The sequence below is a fragment of the Lissotriton vulgaris genome, chromosome 8 (assembly GCF_964263255.1).
Source record: "Lissotriton vulgaris chromosome 8, aLisVul1.2, whole genome shotgun sequence".
Taxonomy (NCBI): Eukaryota; Metazoa; Chordata; class Amphibia; order Caudata; family Salamandridae; genus Lissotriton; species Lissotriton vulgaris.
In genome coordinates, this window is record NC_141696.1 from 1,413,577,895 (window position 1) to 1,413,599,381 (window position 21,487).

Consider the following 21,487-nt stretch of genomic DNA (forward strand, 5'->3'; position numbering starts at 1 on the left):
AATCACTCTATTGAAGGCAAAACATATGAGCGACTCACGCACTTTTAGTCTATATTTAAGGATGACACTTTATAATGAGTATGAGCAGCGAAATAATCACAAAAATGTTGCATTTTTAATTAATAAAAATACAAAGTACATGAAAGAGGAAATTTACAATCCGAAAGAGTCCTGCCCCAGACGTAATAGTTATACCTTTCCTTAAAAAACAATGGATACAATAAGGTTGCAGGTAAATCTTCTAGTTCCACTTTGGGCCCCCATTTCTCTTATTTTCATTACATTAAACATAAACAGTGCTTCATCTGAGCAGGTGTTTGCCAGGATTCAGCCTCAGAACTAACATTAAAGCACCCTGGTAAGTTTAAGGGCTTGCTTTCATGATGCCTCCGATTGTCTAGTGGCCAGACAGTTCTACACTTGACATGAAAGAACGACTGCTGGCGGGCGCTATGCAGACTTTGCGCTTTGCAGCGCCTCATTAGCGCTCCAGTTGCAGGGGAGGGGGAGGCCTGTCAGCAGGTTTGGAAGGGGTGGCAGGGGTTATTGTTTGTCATGCAGTGAAATGTCTGTAAATCTTGCTGGGCAGCAATACTGTAGTGTTATAGCCACCTGCAATGGGCCATATCCATTGGTAAATGCCTTGAACATGAGATAAAGGCTTGAGCCGCAGGCAAAGACCTATGACGAAGGAGCGCGGATTCAACAACTGGTAGATCCCGAGGCTGAAGGGCTGTAAGGCTATGAGAACATTTCTCCTACTGAGAGATGAATGTTAAAAAGGAAGAAACACAAAGACAACTATTAGAATGCTTCAGTGCTTAATTTGAGCCAGTGGTTTCCGGTGCTCAGCACAGACGCTTTCCATGGACACCTGTTAAGGACACATTCATTTATGGGTAGATTAAGTGATTTGCCCAGAATCACAGGATGCTGAGCTGACGCGTGAAACAATCTTGGTTCCCCAGCTCAGAAGTTGGCAGTTCTGGCCATTACGCCACATCCTCTCCCCATTTTTATGTTTAGTAGTCGGTTCAGCTGTATGCTGCGCTAACAGGAGGAGTGCAAGCTGACTCCTGACGAGAGACCCCACACTCATTTTGTTTTTACAAAATAACCACTGGGAATATTGGAGCAGAAAGCCTATACCAGCCATGCTTAGCCCACATACACTTCATTGTCTTCAGTGGAACTTTTAACACATCGATGTTCTAATAATTGTGAGACACGCCCAAGAATTGTTCTGCAACGATGGCAAAAGGGCAATTAGGCAGCAGCACATAAGTCTTCTCGGAGGTGCCATCAAACCTCCAAGCAGGGAGTGGCAACGATTCACCCATGTTAGGATAATATGGGAGAAGTTTGGGCCAGGCTTGCACTATTCTGCCAGCGCACCTCCTGCTGCATCTTCAAAATACACAGGGCCAGGTGGCTGGTCTGGCAATAGCATGGTGGGATTTAGAGCCACATTTCTATTTTAAATGCTGGACAATAAAAAACAGAAGGCAAATGTTAAAAAACACTGCGCTAGCGACTCATACTAGACATGGGCGGGCGGAGGTTAAACCCCTCCTCAAGAAACCAACGGCCGACCCAACAGACCTGAAAAACTACTGGCCCATATCTCTCCTCCCCTACGCAGCCAAAGTCACAGAGAGACTCGTGAATGCCTAGCTGACGGCCTTCATTGAAGAGAACTCCATCCTAGATGCCTCCCAGTCTGGATTCCACATCAATCACAGCACAGAGACCACCCTCCTCGCCGCCACTGATGACATCCGCATGCAACTCGACCAGGGACACACTGCAGCCCTCATCCTTCTAGACCTCTAGGCCGCCCTCGACTGGATCCAATCCTTTCTCTCCGGCAGAACCCAGAGAATCAGACTCCCCCCCTTCCTCTACAAACCCACCGATATCACATACGGAGTCCCCCAAGGATCATCGCTCAGCCCCACGCTCTTCAACATCTACATGGCCCCCCTCACCGCCATCATCAGACAGCAAGGGCTCAGCATAGTATCCTACGCCAACGACACTCAGCTCTTCCTCTCACTCACGAAGAATCCCTAAGACACCAGACTCTGCTTCCATGACATAATGAAGAACATCACAGCCTGGATGAAAGGCAGCTGCTTGACACTCACCTCAGAGAAAACCGAGGTCCTCATCCTCGGACCCTGCAGCTCTGCTTGGGACTACACCTAGTGGCCCTCTGCCCTCGGAAATCCACCCACCCCTACAGACCATGCACAAAACCTCAGCATCATCCTCAAATTCTCCCTCTCCATGAACCACCAGTTCAACACCGTCGCCTCCACCAGTTGCAACTGCCTGCACATCCTCAGCAAGACCTTCAAATGGATCCCCCCGAACTGTAGAAGGACCGTCACCCACGCGCTCATAACCAGCAGACTAGACTCCAGCAAAGCCCTTTATGCCGGAATCAACAGAATTGTGCTACACAAACTCCAAACCATCCAGAACGCCGCCGCCAGACTTGTACTCAGGACACCGCGTCACATGACCCAACAACCACGAGACCTCTAATGGCTCCCAATCTAGAAGAGGGTCACCTTCAAACTCCTCACCCACGCCTACAAATCCCTCAACAATATCGGGCCCAAATACCTCAACGAGAGAGTCTCTTTCCACGTACCCAAGAGGAACCTTTTCTCCGCCGACCTCACCCTGGCAGAGGTCCCCCGCATCCGCAGAGCCAGGGCAGGCAGGAGAGCCTTCTACTACATCGCGGTCAAAACCTGGAACAAGCTCCCGGTGAACATCAGATGCCCTGACCCTGCACACGTTCAGGACGGACCTCAAGATATGTCTTTTGGACGGATCCGGGGTTGCACCCGTCCCCCACACACACAGCACATTGAGACCCTCACGGGTGAGTAGTGCGCTTTATAAACCACTGATTGATTGATTGATTGACATGGATTGAGGTATCTGTGGAAATGTGGAACACGCTTATTAAAACATCATAGATTGCTGTTTCTAAAGTGTTGCACAAATCTAATTGGAAATCGGTGGAGTGTTCTATAGGCCAGCAAAAGGGAAAGGGACAGTACTATAGAGCACAGCAATAAAGACTGTGGGGCATATTATCTAGGAAGTGGCGGTGAGATCCCTACTTCGGAAGCTCCATGCTGCACCATATTACCAAGGATATGGTGCAGCCTGGGGTTTCCCCCTGCGTTGGCGCTAAGTCTCACGACTCAATGCCAACGCAGGCACCCTTGCACCAGAGTGCAAGGGTGTCTGAGAGCAGGGAGGTTTGTTTATGTACAGGAAGGTGTCCCTTCTTGTACATAAACACATCTAAAATGTTATTCTGTAACTTACATGTGTGCTGCTTCATGCAGTACACATGTAAGTTACAAAAATGCATTAAAAAAAGTTTTTTATGTAGTGGAAGGGACACCTTCCTGTACATAAACAAACCTTGGCATTTTGCTTTTTCCATGAGCGCTACACAAGGCAGTACACATGGAAAAAGCAAAAACGAGGAGAAATTAAGCCTTTCTTCTCATTTCGCCACTTAAGACCAGGATTTTCCTGGTCTTAAGTTCGGTTCTGCCATCTCTTATCGCCTCTCTTGATCATAGGTGGCAGCGTCGAAGTAAATGGGTGTTGCGCTAATTTTAGCATGAAAGGGGCCCTTTTACAAAGGCAGCATTAAGCCACTTAACTTTTAGCTACATTATGTGGTTTAACTTTGCCTTGGTAATAGGGCGCTGACCCTATCACCACCCCAACGTCACAAAAAGTGACGTTGTGGTGGTGATAGGAGCTTGGTAATATGCCCCTGGGTTGGGCTGCACCAGCAAGAAGCTCTTAAAAATCCCTGGCATTTTTTCAAACATATTAAACACTTAAAATAAACTATGTTGTTCACTAGGTTTCGGAGTTCACTGCACCTATTTTTATTAAATTTGACATTTAGGTTTAATTAGCATATTATTTCCATTGATTGGTAATAAAAAGGCCTAGAAAAATATTCACTGTCATAGATAGTAGACATGATACATTGCCAGTGATTATCAGTGGTCGCAGAGACACTTCCCCTAGGTTGGGTGTTTGCCATTCTGGTATGATTAATAGTTTTTGAAATTACTGGTGTTTGATTGGTGCACATTAACCAACAGTTTCAATGTAGTGGCAGATAAAAAATTGTAATGCCCAGTAAAAAACACAAACAAGCTGGATGACTATGGAGAAATGTCTATGCTGCATGTGCAACAGACTCCACTAGAGGTCGCTAGTACACAAAAAGTGTACTAGCGTGCTTAAACTATAAACCAGATAAACAGAAAATCCTTCTGCAATATAAGATTGAAGTTTACTAATACTAAAGAACTGCTGGTAGAAGTAACTTGCTGCAAAGTGAGAAATAAAAAAACACTGCAGATGCCTTCCACGGTATGATCTGTATTTATTTTCAAAACTTTGAATAAACATAAAAAAGAGGGGTAACTAGATCACAAGGAATGGAAGCAAATCACTTTTGAACCTGAGCTTCAGGGTAAAAAAAAAGACTTTTGTTGCAAACGTCTATATTGTTCACTTAAATTACTTGGATTCAGTTATAATATATGTAAGTAAATTTGGATTTGCATCTTACAATCACCAATGTGCCTAGGAAATGCCCCCTCATAAAATCCTACTTGACTCATTGCAGAAGAAATACCAACACCAGTAAACGCAAACACAGTTTCACAGAAAGACCCACTCTGCTAGGTGGTAATCAGAGAGGTATTGCAATTATGTACTTACTAACCCTGGGCAGAGTTCGCGGAGTTGCGCTACGCGAAACTCTGCGAAGTGGTAGAAAAACTCCGCCACACTAAGCAGATCTCCGCGAGCGGCGGAGTTCGATAGAAAAATGCTGTTTGAGGTGATTGCACAGTGCTGGATGCGAACGGCACAATACACAGCTCAGGCTTTCCTTTTCTCCCGCTCGAGTAGATTTTTACTCCAGCAGCAGCTTTCTCAAAGCGAACGGGCAGTTTCTCAACATGCGCGGTCGCGAGCATACATGACCACTCGCAATGAGAAACCTGATCCCGCATTGAGAAATCTTTCTAGGAGGTTTATTTTCCACGCTCCCCCTCAACAACTTGATGTTGATGATCACGAACGAAGAAAAATCTCGCAGGGAAGTTTATTTTCCTCGCTCGCACTCGCCAACTTGGCATTGGTGAACGCGAGCAAGGAAAAAACACTCTGCCAACTCCGCAAGTGGAGCGGAGTTCACCACACAAGCCTATTACTGACATCAGTGGTGCGGAGTTCCGGCTTTAAGAGTACAGAGGATAATGCCATCATTTTTAGAAGCCCAGGTATAGATGGCGTCGTGTTTGCAAGTATATTATGGTTTTAAAAGCACCTGCAGCCGCATTCCTTGCCTCCAACAATTTCCAGGTAACAATAAATATTTCAAGATAACTCCTGTGATTAATGTTCTTTCTTGATAGAGATCGAGGGTTTGTCTAGTTGAGGTTTTGACTAATCATAAAATAGCATAGAGGGTTAATATGCCTGCTGCATAGAAAGTGTACCATGCTGATCACAAAGGACATATAATGTAAATAGGTCAGTGGGTTACTGCTTTTGTAAGAGACATCCTGTTGGTACTTGCAGTTTATCAATTAAAATCCTAATATGGAACAGTGAGCTATAAATTGTCATCAAATTACAGCATGCACACTGCAAAGTATATATTAGAGCATAGATTAATGCTGCAATAAGGGCTCATTTGGGTAGAAATCAATTCTTATTTTTAAATAGAACTCCCAACTATTGTGTTCTGTTTTCAATTCTGAGTTTGTGCTTCTCCAGACCAAGCAGTCTTAAACTATACTGCCTACCAGTATGGATGACAAGTCACTCCTACACCTTATAGTCCTCTGGCTTTTGTAACATCACCTGTACACTGATTTACACATGTATGATTGATTGTCTGTGTAATATGTGTGGCATGCAAAGTGCTCTGCCACCCTACGCTGGAATGAGTGGCTGTGAGAAAACAGGACTTTTTGCCGGGTCCCCCACTTTCTGTCCCCATTTTTGACTGGTTACTGACTCGGATTGTGCCCTGGACCCTGCTAACCAGGCCCAGGACCAGCGCTCTGTTAAACGATATATGGTAATTAGGTATAATTATCATTGGTTCTGACTATCCATAGTATATAGTAGGGCATGTAGGTTTAAAAGCTCAGTAGATTTAATGCACATGCATGTGCACTGATGTGGTGTCTGCTGTCATTTTAAAAGCCAGCCCTGACTTGCAGCTTTTAAAATAAAGATAAGTCCAAATTTTACTTTGGAATTAAAGGTACTCCTAAAGTCATAAACTACCTTATGCTTACATTTAAGTCACCCCGAAGTCTGCCCCAATGTGCCCTCAAGGAAGGGTGCAATGTTAAAATAAGCAGGGACATTATAAAATATGTTTTATATGTCCTAGTGAGGGAAAAAATTAGTTTCGTTTTTACCTCATTGTAATACATTCGCTCCATAGGCTGCCTTGGGAAGGCTTTATTTAACATTAATGAAGTCTATCTTTTGACAGGAAGGAGCTAAAATAGTAATTCAACGTATCGTATCAAATTAATAGTTGCAATGAAGCCAGCAACTTGCCATGGTTAGATTGATTATAACTATTGTAGGAAAGAAGTTATAGAACTGCTTTCCTAAAGTTACCCAATTCAGCCCTGTAGCAGCCTCTGACAAGCTGAGCCAATCTACCGTAATGAGGTGTGGAGTGACCTGGACTGAGAAAAAGGAGACATCTGGTGGGAGGAGACCTGCAACAGCAGAGGCCAGGACATGAATGGGGCTGGGTAGCCAAACTAGTCTTCAGTGCAAAGACAGTGAGGACATGAGCTAGGCTCACCCCACTTCCTGCAACGCCAGTCAGGTGGGAGCCCCTGTAAATGAATTAGGAGAGGGGCTGGAAGGGAAGTGTAGGGACACTATAGCCACACCTGTGGGATGGGTTAACCAGACATGAACCTCCAGGAGAGTTGTTCACCATTTTGGTATTTGTGGAACAGTGCTTTCTGGGAAAAGAAATGCCACACTTCTATGGAAGTGGTCATGAAGTGGTCATGACAAAGGGTGACACCCTGCATCCCATTGGTCAAGGGTACCCCCTTCTTTCCAGCCCAGAAACCTGGATAAATATGGGAGAGCTGCCCAGCAACTCAGATCCCTTCCTAGAAATATAATGAGAAGAAGGATTGCCCTGCTGAACCCCTGGTCTGCACCACAAGAGGACAGCACTCACAAGGACTGCTACACCCCTTGGACTTCACAGAAGAGGACTTTGCCTGACTTCAAAATGATTATGGATGGACCTGAAAGCAAGAGGTACAAAGGAGCTTTGAGAAGTCCCCGGCATCAACCTCATCAAGACAAGCCCAGCTGACCTGCTTCACCTGTACTTTAAAGGATTTTGAGCAGGTGCATCGTGGGAATTGTAGTCCCAACCCTCCAAGAGGCAAATCAGAGCTTCTGGACCCCCAAAGACCCAACATAAGCATTTCGAAAAGAATTGCCCTGCTGGGCTCTTGGACTCTATGAGAGAGGACCGCACTCATAAGGACTGCACCTGCTGCACTCACAAAGCTTCACAACAAAAGGACTTTAATTGTCTTAAAGTACAAGAAGTAGACCCACTGATAAGCAACAGGTAGAAAATTGCTGGAAGGGCTACATGCAACTAAGTATGAGCGAATTTTGCGGATCTGCGGTCCGCGAATTCGCGCAAATTCGCAAAAGAATCTGCGAATTCACAGATTTTCCTGCGATTTGCACTGGAGTACTTTCTATCACACTAATCCAGTAAGTGCTACCTCGTTGGGTAAATGTATAGTGCTTTTCCTACACAGCAGCTGCGTAAAGGGCCAGAAGATTTGTCTCCACTGACCATGTGTGCCTGTAACTTTGCCAATGCTCCAAAAGGTGCCGAGGTCCCTTGAGTGAGCTATCCATCATAGTTGGGAAGAGGCGGGAAGACGTTTGATACTGTAGTGTGTGGTGCGGGGCCAAACGAGCGGGGCTTCTATACGTGTCAACATGCCCCTTGTGTATAAAGGGTCAGAGAGCGAGCAGGGCAGCAGGTGAGGAGAAAGCAGCCTCCTGGTCACAGGAACTACAAGGGGATCGCGCTCGAGAAACTCATGGATGCAAAGACCTCCCTCGAGTATTACAGCTAATTTTCGACGGCAGATATGGAGTTAAAGCACACTTGCCCAGCCTCGACTGTGCTCACTAATGTTTTTTTCTGATTGTGGTAAATTTGAACAAACTGGCAGGGCTTTGAGCATCACGCTGAATCTTGGGTACCAATAAAATACTTCTCTATGATACCGAAATGAAGATGGCAGGCAGGAGGGTTAGTGAGTCAAATACTGTCCACTGGCCTTTGCTGTAAAATTCAGGTCACAAACTTTAATCCTGTCAAGACCAACTAAATTACTGTCCTTTTGAAATCAGTTGAATTAAAGCCACCAGATAATTATAGTGCTTAGAAGTGGCAAAACTGTCTGATTTAGGAACATGACTGCCTTAGCCATGAATGAATACATAATTTATTTGGTGAACAAAGTTTTATTTTAATACCCCTTGATCCTCAATGAGTTGGTAAAAATTGTTTTTAAAAGAAAATTGTGAATAGTGTTTAAAATATATTTGGAAAGCTGGACACAACATAGGAATATTGTAGTTAAGAAGATAATCAAACATTTTATATGAGTCCAAAATTGACACAGTTCCCATAAAATCTTCAGTGTAACATTTTTGAAAATATTTTTAGTTCCAAAGGTAAAATAAAGCCAAGTACATCTGTCTGCACTTGACTGTCAGGATAGTGAGCCACACAAGCAAAGACTTCTCAGGAAGGTGGAGTGGAAGGGGCAAGAACTCAAACACAACAATCCACCAACAGACACAATAAGATAATGCCCAGTGCCTTTGTTGTAAAAAGAGAAGTACTTTAAAGCATGACAAAGTGTAATACTGCACAAAAGAAGTAAGCTCTTGTACAGAATTCTTCTAATCGCTATCGACTGGAACCAAGGCACATGGCTCGCACACTCACCGTAGGTCCTGGAAAGGGTTTGTTTATGATCACTTCCTTTCTACAGAACTATCCCACTAGGGCTCTACCGTCAAGCCATCTGAGTAGAATATTTACTTAAGGGGACTCAGGAAAGAATTGGCTCTGGTTGGAGCACTCTACTATAGATGCTCAATCAATGGCCCAGTGCAGGGGCCCATAGATCTGTACAGTCTTGTATCTTGCTAAAGGTTCAGGCAGCACAGTAGCCAGGTTTAACTACACAGTTCTAGGGCAAGATGCTTTCAGATGCAGTCTAAAAGGAACACTGCTCAGTTTTGTGATGGTCATCTTGCTCTGTTTGCTGTCACATGGCAGAGTCCTCTGGCAGTGGGAGGAGGATCTTTGAGGTCGTTCTACCTGTCGAGTCACATCGAAGTTCCAGCACAGCAGACAGGATCATTGGCCGTCCCTCCATGGTAGTTCCGATCTCCGAGACATCGTGGATGTCCTCAGCTGAAAAGGTGATGAGTTGTGCATAACACAACTCATCAGTGACATCAGCCAGACTCCTCAGTTAATGTTGAGGATGCTAATTGGCCGGCTAGTATCAGTGGTCATCTCTCTTGGCGATTGTGGCCTCTAAGTTATTAGGGATGTCTTCAACTGCATTAGCGACAAGATGAAGACACACAGGTTGTTAGCAGCAGAAGAAAGGCCCCTCAGGTGCAGAGAAGATGCCAAATGGCACACTGATTATTGGAGATAGTGTTTGTTCTCAATATTTGCCAAATGATCCATGCAGGAAGGCTGAGGGGTCGATATTTTTGTGTCACGATATTTACAAGTCAATATATGTGCCATTCGATATAACTGACTCAATATTTTATATGAGTTCCTAGCATTATAAGTAAGGAAACAGCAGAGAGCAAGAAAGAACCCCTCACCAACCTCTTGCACTTTTTGCAATGGTGTATTGTACACTTTACAATGGGTCAGGTCATTTTATTGTTTTATTTCTTAGGACCCATCTATCCTGACAAGGCGTTTTTGCTAATTAATGAAGTGCACAGACCTCACACCAGGGCTGATGGTACAGTCAAACAACTAACCAAGAATAGTGGCTTCCATCTGTAAACTGTCTAAAATATGCATTATTTCCTGGAGGAGAAATAGAGCTACCACTGTGAAAAGCCATGAACGTGGAACTATCCTCTTATCTTGAGACATGGCACATTCTAGACAGCACTCAGCACGGCTTCCTGGCTAATCATTCCACTGAAACTGCCCTGTTGATGGCAGCAGAGGAAATCCGGAAGGGGATGGATGAGGGAGGCGGGGTCACGCTGATTCTACTGGATCTCACAGTGGCCTTTGACACCATAAACCATGAGGTACTTATCCAACGGTTGCAGGATATCGGTGTCAAGGGCCTAGCGTTAGATCTCCTCTCCTCCTTTCTGTCAGATAGGGAACAAGCCATCTCTTGAAACGGCCATCCGTCAGACAATTTTACCCTTCCTGGAGGAGTTCCCCAGGGCTCAGCGTTATCGCCCACCCTGTTTAACATCTATGTCTCCCCTTTGGCCAAGATAATAAAGAACCTGGGTTTTAAGCTGGTGTCATACGCTGATGACACCCAGCTGATCGTCTCTATGCCCCATTCTGTAGACTCGAAGTCCGTTGATTTCGCCTACTGTATGTCGGCAGTTATGCAGTGGGTGAAATTTAACTTTCTGAAATTGAATACTGAAAAGACTGAAGTTCTAGACTTTGGACAGAAAGAATCCATCTGGAACCACACCTGGTGGCCTACGTCTGCGGAAGTTTGTCCGGTTCCAGTGGTGAAAGCAAGGAATCTTGGGTTCATTTTTGACAAAGATCTGGCTTGGAAGCCACAGGTGAACCAGGTAGTGTCTGCGTGCATCTTTGTGCTTAAGAGGCTGTGAAAGATCTTGCCGTTTATTCCTTACCACCTCAGGAAAACGGTCATAATTGCCACTATCTTTTCAAGAATAGATTATGGCAATGCCCTTTATTTGGGAGCTGGGTGTGCACAACTGGCCAAACTGCAATCTATCCAGAACGCTTCTACCAGATTGCTACTCTGTCTGCCCAAATGCCATTCCTCCTCACAGGCCATCAGGCAGCTGCACTGGCTCCCAGTCCAGAGGCGGATTGATTTCAAGGCGCTGTGTCTAGTTCATAAAGCACTGGCGGGAATGGGGGCCTTCGATCTTCAACGCCTATTCACCAGGTACATGCCAACCCGCCCGCTGAGGTCTGCCTCTCGCGGGCTGGCTTGGTTTCTAAGATCAATAGACAACGTTGGGGAGAGAAGAGCTTCTCCCATTGGGTATCAAGGCTTTGGAACGTATTACCTCAACAGCTCAGGCAAATCTCCAACCACTTACAGTTCAGGAAGGAAATCAAAACGTGGCTTTTTACTAGATAGGATCGTGGTCAGCACTCTCAGCTTGTTACCCTGCATAGCGCCAAGACGCCCCGGCATTAGTGCACTTTATTAATACCATCACTCACTCACTCAATCAGTGCTCCAATGAAGAGTATTATCAGACTCCCATAAAACAAAATCAAAATTGAGGGGCTAGAGTGGACGTAGGAAATCCAGCCTATTCAAATGTTCTACCACACTTTAAAAGCATCATTGGTTACCCATACCTTGTGAATTGAATTTAGCACTCTTGCAGTGGACTGCAGAGATTCATCAAGACAGTTCCCATGACTGGTGGTCACAATTCTACTGGCACTACCCAAGGCCAGAACCCATATGTACTAGTTTAAAACTCTTGATTGTTTCAGAGTTTCAGACAAGCAACCCGGGGGTAGACTCATGAGCTGGAAGGTGCTTGCCTTTAGAACAAACTACTTTTAGACATCAAAAAAGCACAAAACCAGCCATTTTTTGAAGAACAAGGTGACAACTTTATTGTTCAGCTGAAGTCAAAGCATTTTTATGGTTTTCATCGCAGAGTACATGGATACATCGTAAATGATGGCACTTTTTAAATGCAACCACAGCACAGAAATCTTTATCATCACATTTGCCAATCCCTCAGCCACTGAAAACATCATCACCCCTTCTCAGGAAAGCTGCAACTCCCTGGCAGACTTCTTCCATGACGATCTCCACATCCACAAAAACTTCGAATCTCAACCCACTTCAGCCGACACCCTCAGTCTCCTCCCTCCCATAGATGCTGACCCCGAAGCAACATTCGACCACCTGCTGACAGCCTGGGACCACCTCACCACACAAAGCACCACAGCCATCATGAACTTCGCCCACTCAGGAGCTCTCATGGACTCCTGCTCCCACCACGTTCTCAACTTCAGGAGCAAGATGATCAGCAGAGAGCTTGGTGCAATTTCCAACTCATCCATAACCACGGCCTCCTTCCCCGAAGCATGAAAACATGTAGAAGTCAGACCTCTTCTTAAGAAACTCCACACCTGTCCTTGAAAAATTAACTCAATGAACACCTGGAATTCAACAGTCTTCTGGGCCACACCAACCACAGCACCAAAATCCCCCTGATCATTGCAGCCAATGACATCAGAACACTCCTTGACCGGGGAGAAACAGCCCTGATTCTCCTCAATCTCTCAGCAGCATTCAACACCGTATTCCACTATACCCTTATCAAGAGGTTTCATCACATCAGAATCCAAGGAGGCACCCTCAAATGGATGATCTCTTTCCTCACCGGAGGAACCCAGAGAAACTGCCTACCACCTTTCACCTTGGAAGCCAAGAATATCATCTGCGGCATCCATCAAGGCTCGTTCCTCAGCCTCTACATGACACCCTTAGCTGACATCATCAGACCCACAAAATGAACATTATATCCTACGCAGATGACACCTGGTTCATCTTATCACTATCAGAAGACCCCTAAAACTCAAAAGCCAACTTTTGAAGGTGCATGACAAGCATCGCTGACTGGATGAGGAATAACTGCATAAAACTCAACCCAGACTAAATGAAGGTGCTGATCTTCAGGAACAACACCTTCCCTTGGAATGACTCTGGGTGGTCCTCTGAACTAGGACCAGGGCCCAGTTCAGCCTTGGCATCACCCAAGACAGCAAGCTCACCATGAAAAACCAGATCAATGCAGTCTCCTCCACCTACTTCCTTACTCTTTGAATGCTCCGTATGATCTTCAAACAGCTGCCCGTGAACTCTTACTCCAGCCCTAGTCACCAGCCAGCTGGACTACGGCACCAAACTCTATGTAAGAGTCATCTCACACCATCTGAAGAGACTGCAGATCATATAGAACTCAGTGGCCAGACTCATCCTTGACGTCCTCAAACAGAGGTGTCAATTTAACATGCTGATCCACACCTACAAGGCCCTAAACAACCAAAGACCAGCATACATCAACCACTGCTTGAACTTCAACCAACCCTCCAGTCACCAACGTTTCGCCTCCCTCTCCCTTGTGCACACACCCTGCATCCACCGAAGCAACAGCAGAGGATGACCGTTTCTTCCTTATGGCACAATCCTGGAACAACCTCTCCCTTCACCTAAGGACCTCATTCTCTCTTCTGTAATTTCCACTGAGCCCCTTAGAGCAAATTCTCCGCACATGGATATCCTCACTGGTTTTTAGACGTGGTCTATATATACAATTTGATTTGATTGACTGATTGGATGCAATTGATTAGACAGGTATTGGATGCCAATTTACCTATTTGGTGAAAAAGCAGGGATTACCTTGCACTAACTGAATTTGTCCCTGTTTTACGTGTGTTAATACTCCTTGCACACTGTTTTTCTTGGTAAGTACCAGAGCATTGCATGAGTACACTTTTTGCAATTTATCTGCATCCCTTAACTTTGAACAAACTCTCACCGGAGCTGTAACCTTTTATCCTATGTTTAAATGATCTTAGAGCAACATCAATCTGGTGTTACACACATTACAACACACATATATAGCTTAGATTGACAAAATATTTTGTTCAGATCCACTTAATTATTTGGTCAATGTTGAAAGGGTTGCCAGATCTCTTGATGTATGCAGAACCTGTACGTGCAGAACTGGGCTTTCATTTAACAATCTGATGCATTCTAGGAGTTGGAACCTTTCTTCCTACTACAACTGCAGCTGTTGGAAATGCACACAGCTGTGTAAAGCAGGCCCCTGTAGCCACTGTCGCGCAGGGTCCCCCCACCTTCCAGGGTGTCCCCAAACCCTCATGAGGGGCCCACTCATTCCAAGGCCAATGAACCTTAGTGAGATATGAGGGACTCAGGCCACTCATCACATTCCGCGGGTGATGGGGGGGACATCATTTTGCATGACGCCACTATTTCTTTCATAAAGGCAGAGGCTTATTTACAATCGCCGCCGGTCCATCACTTTTTCCCATGTTAAAAGTGACACATCAGCGGCGCAAGGGACTTCTAAATAAGCCCTGAAATGACTAAGTCTGAATCATTGATCAGATAAACTTAGGTGTCAAAATTCTGATTAGAGAACAAGTCTCCATGTTCCTAGCTCAGCAACAGGCCTAGAGCCCATATTTAGTGCTGTTGTTTGTGGCATCGGGAATAACCTCTACATTCTTCATCTATCCAGTGACAACAAATAGCAAACTGTATATATTCTGTTTAAATGTACCTTGCTAAGACAAGACGCCATGTATTTGGAATAGCTCGACTCTATAAAAACATCCTATCGCAATGTAGAAGACTTTGAATATTGCAGTCTGCTAATATTAATGCAACTCATAATGAACGCGTTGTGAGCCCTTTCAAGTCATATGGGCAGATGATGTAAAAGTGGCGCCCTCCATTGCAAATACCAAAGAAAGTTACAAACCTATGTCACAACGCCAGTGGCTTCAAAGTAGGTATGGCTATCTTTTTATGTGCGGAGACTCCACAGTTATAAGATACTAGTAGTAAAATACCTCTGTGAATACCAAATAGTACCATTGAAAACAGACCCTGTATGCTTAAGACTAATGAGGGTAGGTGGTAAACAGTAGCTAAATGCAGCAGCTCTATCACTATCGCAGAGGCGTGTTGCCCTGCCTGCTGAGGGCAGCAGGCATAGATATTAATAAAATGGTAATAAATGAAATGTTATTAATGTGTCAGAGGACAGGGGGCGGGGCTGATTAGTGCAATTGCACTATTAATCCAGACCAATACCGGTGAGCATGTCAGATTGGCCGGCTGCCTATAGCCGCCCAATCTGACATGCGCACTTCAGAGCCTGTAATCCCAAGGCTGAGAAACAGGTGAGAGATTGCAGTGGCAAGACACCCAGCCTCAAAATGAGCACTCATGGAGCCTGCTAGAACCAATCCTGGAGCTGTGGTGCAGCTCCAGGATTGGATGACTTCGGGTTGTACAAGGAAGTCCCGCCCTTTCCGCCCGAGGAGGAGAGCGCCAGGACGCCAGGACGTCAGGACGGAGACCGCATTCAGACTTTGTGGCCGGCATATATGGTGAGTGTATTGAGCATCGCACCCCACCCATATTTTAATGTTGGCAGCCGCCGCTGGCTACATGTAAACTGTGCATGCCTGTTATCTATCATCTGCTCTGAATGCGTAGGCTTCTGGCATCACTGCATTGTTGACATATTAGGGAACTGGTACAAATATGGTGGTTTTCTGCCCCTTGCAGGCCACCGTTCTTTGTGCAAAGAGGTGCATTGAAACTGATGTGGCAGACCATTTGTCCAGCCCTGCTCCACATGAGAAGTACATCAGAAACAGAGCAACGAGCTGTGCCATGAAAAGATGGCACAACATTTGATACATCAAGGGCAGTTCATATATCTGGGTCAAGATGCTTTCATATCGATTTTTAAATGAACTCATTTTAATTGAAACTGAGGAAAAACCATTAAAAGTGGTGCTTACATCTGTTTTCGGTCCGAGATGTGCTGTAACAGACAGAAACATAGTAATAGCCCAATTACATTGGCAAATGAGATGCAGTGGATGGATTTACAGGGGGTTCTAATTCACAGAGAAAGTAATTTTTTAGTATGGAAATAGATAGTATTGAGAACTTTGTTGATTGATTTTAGCAGTAGTTTGTAAGAGCTGCCAGATGCTGAAAGTAGGAGCAATTGATAGCTGCAATCTACGGATATCTTAATTTTGAAATACCCACCAGCAATTGTCTGAGGCAGCACGAACGTCAGCAGTGCTTTTTTCTACTAGATTTTTTTTATCTGATCTGCTCTTAAAAGAGAAAAGTCAGCACTTCCCACCCAGCTGGGTGGGAAGTCAGCACTTCCCACCCAGCCCCCCACCCACTTACCCATTCCGAGGTCCCCGGAGAAAATGGCCCTTAGCAAAGAATTGCCGCACAACACTTGTGGCAAAACAACTAGCAGAGTGCTTTGTAATATCTGTTGGTTGGTCCCCTGAGGAAAATTGGATCTGACTGCCCCAACCTGTGGGCACCTAAATTATAATAATGTTTAAAAAGTGTTGTTGGTGAAAGGGGTGGCCGGCCAGCTATTGGAGCATCGTAAACAACCCAGGTCTCCTTTTTAGGCTTTTTAGAAATATTGTTAAAAATCCTTTTGTGGACTCTCCAAGAAAGGCTTTTTCTACACTAACCCATCTATCTTACCACCACTAGATGTGTTTGTAGTGCAGAGGAGAAGAGTAGTATGGCTAAAACTTCAATATTGTGAGTGGAACAGCACTTGTAGTATTCTGCTTGGGACTCTGTTTACCATGCAAAGGACAGTGATGGGGAATGGTGGTACCTGTGTTGAGTACAAACCCTCAAAGTGAGAAGCCAGCTCACAAGCTTGATTATCTAGGCGTGCGTTACAGAATCCATTCCAACTGTTGTGATGTCAATTAATCAATCAATTAGGATTTATAAAGCTCGGCTAATAACCTGATAGGGTTTTCTGTATGGGGAGCCAATGGAGTTACTTGAGGTAGGGTGTGATGTGGGTTTGTCCTGGAAGACAGAGGATGAGGCTGGCTGCAGTGTTCTGTATGGTCTGAAGTTTCTGTAGGAGGTTTGTGGCAATTCCTATGTAGAGGGCATTGCCATAGTCCAGTCAGCTGGTGATGAGGGTCTGTGTCACAGTGCGTCTCGTATGTAGGGTTAGCCACTTGAAGACCTTACATAGCATGCCTGAGTGAGGAAGCAGGCGGTGGAGATAACGCTGATCTGTGATTTCAAGGTGAGCTTTTTGTCAATTATAATTCTGAGGTTTCTAGCGTGGTCGGAGGGAGTGGGTGTGAGTCCTAAGTCTGATGGCCAGCAGGAGCTGTTCCATGTTTTGCTGCTTTTGCTGAAGATCAGTACTTCTATTTTGTCTGTATTCAACCGCCGGCAATTGTTCTTCATCCAGTGCTTGTCATGCCTCTGTGGAAGTTAGTTCAGGTGGTGGTGGGGTTGTCAGTGAGCAAGAGAATGCGTTGGGTGTCGAATGCAAAGGAATTTAGAGACCATGGGAACTGACGATGTTGGCCAGCAGGTGATCTCCTTGGGTTCCGAGGTGAAAGGTGGGAGGTGGATCCTCTGGGTTTTTCCTGTGAGGAAGGAGGTGACCCATCTGAGCGTGTTCCTTTGTATGCTGATGTTGTGGAGTCTTTCGATTAGCGTGTGGTGGGATACCTTGTTGAAGGCCACGGAGAGGTCGAGAAGAGTCCAGATGTCATCGGTGGTTGTGATCAAGGTGGTTTTGATGCTGTGATTTGTGAGGAAGCCAGATTGGGAGGCGTTTAGCAGGCACCTGGACACCTAGCTTGCCACTTGCCTGTGGGCCTCCAGTTCCTGCTTGTTTTAAGACTATGATGTCAAAGTCTGAAAGCAGGCTGCTCTGTGCATGGCATGTGGAAGCCAGTACCACTGGTGCCATGTGGAGGAATCAAGCTGTTTCCCACCTCTGTGGGAGAAGACCAGGTGCAAGCAACAGGGTCTGTCTTGGTACATCCCAGGCCCATGACATGATGCCTAGCACGCTCTGCTGAATAGAGTGAATGTACGTCTCCAGTGCAGCGGACAGGGCCGTCACACAATATCTTACTAAGTATTCTAGCGAGGGTCAGTCTTTTTGAGTGGAAGTATTGCTTGTGACCTTAAAGGTAGACCAAAACATCTAATACCCTGGAACTTGACAGTGCTGTGTCAACCTCCTCATCACCTTCAGATGAGTGGTATCTCAGCTACATTAAGACCCTTTAATTCCATCTCATTCTCTCCTCACACCAGCATGATGGATTCACATGTCACAGGTTTGTGTTCCCATGTACAAGATCTCTCATGAAACGTGCCGGAAATTGAAGATGTTCTGTGATCGATTCTTGATGAACCTTTATTGTTCCAATATTTAATGCCCAGTGCTTTTTGCAGCTCTACTCTACTTAGTGAACTGGTCAGTGGGCCCAAGACAGATGTCCAGACCCTATTGCATTGACTGGTGTCCCTACCCGCTTGGAGAGCAGCAGAGAAGTGGCCATATCCACTGGTTATGTGTGTCAATGTACATGCACTGTCATCATAGGCACCACAATAGTACATTCACAACTTGAGTCCCAACACTCCACACCACTGCCCAAGAGGCAGGAAGCCCTGACGAGGGATTATGAGTGGAAAGGGAATGGTTAAGAGAAACTGTGCAATCTGCTTAGAAGGAGATGTGCTAGACATCCACAGTTTCTGCTTGCCTACATGGAGATACTGCTGGCATAAAATAACACATTACTACCATTACCTTCCCTTTTTGTATACCCTAGTGCATTTCTTGCTCCTGTGACTTTCCTCTTCACTCCTTTTTGCTACTTGCCTGTTACAAAGTCTGCTGAACCTAAAACCCATGGAAACAACAATGGTTTGCTTGTTGTCTTCTGAGTCCAAACAACCATTGACCACCCTTCCAAAACTGCTTCCTCCCATTCCCAACATGTGTACGTGTAGCCTTTCTTTGAGATTCCAATGAGTGTTACCTCATGTTTCACTAGACAGATGCAATAGTGATCCTACGTGCGGCTTTTCTATTTCCCCCAGTGTTTGCAGAGTGTTGCTTCACACTTACCACTAATGCTGTTCATCGGGGGAGAGTTTTACCAGTGCTTGATTCTTAAAAAAAAGAAGTGCTAATGAACAACACAGGGTCTTGACTCTTAACCCAGCAAGGCTAAACCAAGTAATTAATGAACAACACAAATGCCAATACTGGAATCAACTTACAATTTTTTTTTGGTTAACCCCTATATGAATGACATGACGGTCCGTTTTTTTCTAACGTCACTAGTTTGTTTATTTATTTATTTCACTAGTCACTTTTAACTTTTTTGTTTCTCAAAAGTACTTTTTTTGGGTGCATATACAAAAATATACAATAAAGAACAATCAATTACAATAACATATATTTACTATACATATTTACAACACATCCAACCCACACTTCTACTAGTCCATTCACCCCACACTCACACACATTGATATAACATGAAATCATATAGTATGGCCCTTTGCCAATAAAAATAATTCAACGTACACTTTATGTACCCTACTAGATATCCTATTGTGACTATATTACATAAAATATACAGTTAGAACTCGATTTCAAATTATCCTAACACAGTCCTAGCCTTATTATTGACTCAGGGCCAACTAAGGTCGCCGCGTTTCGAAGCCCCTGGTTGCGGGGTTCTCCTCAGGACCATAAAGTTCTACAAAAGACAAAAGACAAATATGCCAGATTAAGTCACGTATTCCGTCAAACTACCTTTTTATGTGTCAACAAACAGCCGCCAGCCGGCTCAACTCCGCCTACCTTATGTCTAAGGAATTGATGTCCCTTGGAAGGTCATGTGGTGTAGTCACAATGTGCTGGACAAGAAACAATTACAAGGAGACATTTACAATACATAAAAAGGCCTCTACATGCTAGCTAATACTAATGAAGTGACGGATATTGGTACTCACCTAACTCAACTTGTGTTGGGCGGTGACACTAAATGGGAACGAAGCTTCAGGTTAATTGGGGAAGAAACATGCTAAAGTGCTTTTTAAAGTCACTGGAGTTAGGACTGACCTTAGTCATACGTTGGGAGAGCTCGTAGTGCCTGAAGGGAGAAAAGCGTGGGTCGAAAATTAATGACCCCAGCCTTCCGTTAGTGATTATTGTTTGTTGGGTACATGGAAGTCTAAAACAAAGAGACTTACCTGGTATCATGCGCAGAGCACCCACGCCGGGTTTGTTGATCACTGCTGATGCTTGAATCACTAAGCGGTTCTAAAAGTGGAAACGGGGAGACTGGATAAACGCATTTTTAGGGACCGGTGAAACAAGGAAACGTGAAGAACCTCTGTTTAGACTTACGTTTACGCCCGATGCTTTTCTCGAAAGAAATCCGGAGGTTTGTCGTAGAAAGCCGACTTGTACGTATATCACGCTCCGTTCTGGCCACATGATCGAGTATTTTCTTAAAGGTACATCGTCTATTGTGCTTGATGCATCTGACTTGCGATGTGCTCTATCTCTAGTTGCAGCCTGGGCGGGCAGTGCCGTCCATCCTCCAAGCCATTTAACCGCAGGTAGCTTACTGATGTCAGGGGTATATTGTCTTAAGGAGACGTTCTGAAAATTTCAGAAATCTCGTTCAGACCAGTAAGAGCAGTATTGTACTTCATTATTAGTAATGCCTCCCGCTGTTCCAGCTTCAGCTCCATATCACTGCCTCGAGGGTCACAGTCAATTTTTGAAATGATGGTTCAGCATAGGTCTTCCTCCTTGTGTTTTTCTGATAGCCAATGTTGGACCAATGGTTCGTTGGGTACTTCTCTTCTTATCCGTGATTTGCGCTGCGTAATCCGCTGACGTGCCTCCTGTGTAGTTTTTCCAATGTATAGTTTTGGGCATGGGCACATAATTCCGCATACCACATGCCTTGTTTGGCAGTTAGTAAATTTGTCATGTTTCCAATGAATGCCATCAAAACTGAACACTGCACCCTCCTCCGTTTGTGCACAGCAGGCACAATTGCCGCACTTATGATGTCTTGTTATTGGGGGTAACCCCAACATTACCCTTAGTGTGGATTTAGTTTCACGAGGTAGGGCAGCTCGTACCACATGGTTAGCCACACATTTCTCTTTTCTAAATGCGAACAGCGATGGTTCTTGCAGGTCACAATGTAGATTTTTTACCAGGTGCCAGTTCTGCATTACCATCTTTCGCAGTTGGTGTGAGCTGGGGCCAAATGTGGTCACACACACAATCCTCTTCATATCAGGTTGTTCCTTCTTTTGTAACAAAGTCTCACGGGGAACCCACCAGGCCCTCCTTAATGAGTGTTTTAATCGTTTTTTTGGATAGCGTCTTTCACGCAGCCGCTCCATCAACCCATTAGCATGCTTAAAATACTCGTCTTTGTTGGAGC

The 21,487-nt window shown here is 44.9% G+C and overlaps 1 protein-coding gene across 3 annotated transcripts in view; it reads left to right on the plus strand.

The window, feature by feature from the left end:
• IGSF5 (immunoglobulin superfamily member 5) overlaps positions 1–21,487 on the plus strand; it is a 533,998-nt gene that overhangs the window by 317,202 nt on the left and 195,309 nt on the right. The window lies entirely within an intron of this gene.